Here is a 3,445-nt window from a genome sequence, read left to right on the forward strand (position 1 = left end):
TAAGCAATGAGCAGGAGGATGAGCAGGAGAAGGAGCAGGGGGAGGACCAAGCATAAATAAGCAATGAGCAGGAGGATGAGCAGGAGAAGGAGCAGGGGGATGAGCAGGAGAAGGAGCAGGAGGAGGACCAAGAATAAAGAAGCAATGAGCAGGAGGATGAGCAGGTGAAGGAGCAGGAGGAGGACCAAGAATAAAGAAGCAATGAGCAGGAGGATGAGCAGGTGAAGGAGCAGGAGGAGGACCAAGAATAGAGAAGCAATGAGTAGGAGGAGGAGCAGGAGAAGGAGCACGGGAGGAACAAGAATAAAGCAATGAGCAGGAGGATGAAGAGCCGTTATCTTGCTCGAACACTTACGTGAATTATTAGGTATTACAAGTTTATAATTAAATTAGGGTGGATTAATTAAGATTAGGTAGTCCAACTATGGTTCCAACTAAGCGGGAGCCAGAACATGCGCATAGTATATTACTATATTGGCCGACACCTGGGGCCCGTTGCCAGAAACAAAATTACTCTTAACATTAGTCTCTTAACATTTACGATGTTTCTGACAACGGCCACCCTGGCTTGCAACGTAAACCGTCTATCCACGTAATGTAAGGTAGAGATATAGACGCGTGCACGCAAGCTAAATGCGTACGGCATACATACACTGAGACGAGACGTGCTAACTAACATTCACGAGTTGCCTAAAAAAATCACGTACTATAATAAACAACGATTCGGTTCACAATATTTTTTTACACGACAATTCTGGCAATGATATGCAAACATCTTTTAAGTTAGGTTACAGTGTGTGGCGACCGACCGGCTTACAGATATACCTGGTTAGGGATACACCTGGTTATATACCTACTTACAGACGGGTATACCCGGTTAGAGATACACCTGGTTAGAGATACACCTGGTTACAGATATACCTGGTTACAGATACACCTGGTTATAGATATACCTGGTTACAGATATACCTGGTCACAGACATACCTGGTTACAGATATACCTGGTTACAGATATACCTGCTTACAGACATACCTGGTCACAGACATACCTGGTTACAGATACACCTGGTTACAGATATACCTGGTTACAGATACACCTGGTAACAGACGCACCTGCTTACAGACATACCTGCTTACAGATACCAAGTGCAGTATACATTTCAACGTAAGTGATTGCAAGCTTAGCACATCATAGCACATCATAGCAGTGTAACAGAAAGCCGATGAGAAAGAAACATTCAGTAACCTAGGCTGGATGGCCGTCCCCTCGTTACACAGACGTCGTCATTCGCTGCGAAACACAAAGGCACCATATCAACACACCAGCGCGTGAGCAGGCACTTGTAGTATTGATCAGGGCCGTAGCTACCATTAGGCAATAAGAGGCAAATGCCTCCTACAAAATTTCTCAAAAAAAAATCACGAGAAACCAAAATTATTAACCACATTATTGAACCTGTAGTCCGCCAGCTGAAATGGAAATTTAGATGTAATATATGCAGAGAATGCACCACAGAGCACCATATAACCGTTGGCTTCTCGGACCCTTAAGCGGGCCCCATGCCCCACGCCCTATTGGCTCGCTTCGCTCCTTGTTCTTTAACTCACAACATTTGCCTCCTACAAAATTTACCTCTGGCTACGGCCCTGGTATTGATGATATATATATATATCTACTCACGAGTTCCCCGTACTTCCCTATACGTGCGCGAGGTGTAGGCGACATAACACAGTCCTGTACAAACAGTCCGCGCAAGGTTACGGCATGGCACGTACACGAAGTCGAATAACATTATTAAGTACCCTACGCTGTCGGGGGTGACATTACATCAACAGCTTCACAATACATGTAATATTAGCCCTGGATTGTATCTAATTGCCTCCCTCCCTCCACCCCCCCCCCGATGTCTAGGACCTCGTTATTTGCATCGCTTGCTATATACTCATCGTATACTATATCATCATGCTATATACTCATAGGGGAGCCCGATTAACATGCATATTGCTTGATCGTATATAGCTATGCAATATCACAATTTATCGCCGCGGTATTCATTAGTAGAGCAGACGGCGAGCAGCGCCGTAACCATGGTAACGTCGTAACGAGCGAACACCACACGAGCGAATTCTTTAGTAAACACCACTCGAGCAAACACCTCACGAGGAACATCACGCGGGAACACCACGCGAGCGAACACCTTCAACACCATGAGGGAACACCACACGAGCGAACACCATGAGGGAACACCACGCGAGCGAACACCATGAGGGAACACCACGCGAGTGAACACCATGACTCACTGATGAGGGAACACCACGAGTGAACACCATGCGAGCGAACACCACGAGTGAACAGTACGCGAGTGAACACCACGAGGGAACACCACGCGAGTGAACACCATGAGTGCACATCACGCAAGTGAACACCGCGAGCGAACACCACACGAGTAAATTCGTTAGTGAACACCACACGAGCGAGCACCGAACACGCGAACACTGAGCTAAGTGCGTCACTGAGAAGCAATAAACGCTCAGGCGCAGTGTTGCTACATGCCGCCCCACACGACCCCGCCGCCGTGTACGCTAACAGCAGCGAAGCTCCCTCCTTATTAATAGTAGTGCGTCACCACATCCCACTCGGCAGCATCCATGCAGCCGTAACATAAACACGTATATATATATATACGTGTGTGCGTGTGTGCGTGCGTGTGTGCGTGTGTGTGTGCGTCAGGATTAGAAATTAACTTTTCCGCCAGACAGCAAGTGAAGTACTTGCTGTCAGAGAAAAAGGCAGGCAGCAAATAAATTTATTCCTTCACCGAGGCAGAATGTTTGCTGCGATTACTATGTTATGCGAGTTATTAGGGATTTCTTGACAGCAAGTACTTGGTGCCGATGTTGAGAGCAGGAACCAAACTCTTAACTGACTACTGTAGGCAGCAGGACTTCCCTTTTAATTTCGAACCCTGATGTATATATATATATATATATATATATATATATGCGTGTGCGTGCGTGCGTGCGTGTGTTTTGGCAACGCGTAATTGCTCGTATACTTACAACAAACACGTATGTAATAAATGGACGGTCGGCATCCAACGATGAAAAATAGTGACGTTCAATTTCGTATTCGTCTAGTAGACAGGTGCAGTAAATACATAAACATGGTACTCAACGTCAATGTAATCATCGCAACTGCGATCGAGAGAGAGAGGGAGAGCAAGAAGAGAAGGGAAGGAGGAAGATGGAGAGGGTGAAGGAAGAATGGACAGAGAGAGAGGGAGAGCAAGAAGAGAAGGGAAGGAGGAAGATGGAGAGGGTGAAGGAAGAATGGACAGAGAGAGAGGAAGAGGGAGAGGGAAGGGAAGGAGGAAGATGGAGAGGGTGAAGGAAGAATGGACAGAGAGAGAGGAAGAGGGAGAGAGAAGGGAAGGAGGAAGATGGA

At 46.6% G+C, this 3,445-nt stretch overlaps 1 long non-coding RNA gene across 1 annotated transcript; it reads right to left on the reverse strand.

Moving 5' to 3' along the window:
- Window positions 1–722: 722 nt before the first annotated feature.
- LOC106813406 lies at window positions 723–1,873 on the reverse strand. The gene is made up of 2 exons (XR_001394465.1): window positions 1,066–1,873; window positions 723–905 (listed from the first exon to the last, which is right to left on the reverse strand). It is a non-coding gene; the product is annotated as an uncharacterized LOC106813406 (long non-coding RNA).
- Window positions 1,874–3,445: the final 1,572 nt, after the last annotated feature.

The sequence above is a fragment of the Priapulus caudatus genome, unplaced genomic scaffold (assembly GCF_000485595.1).
Source record: "Priapulus caudatus unplaced genomic scaffold, Priapulus_caudatus-5.0.1 Scaffold767, whole genome shotgun sequence".
Classification (NCBI taxonomy): domain Eukaryota; kingdom Metazoa; phylum Priapulida; class Priapulimorpha; order Priapulimorphida; family Priapulidae; genus Priapulus; species Priapulus caudatus.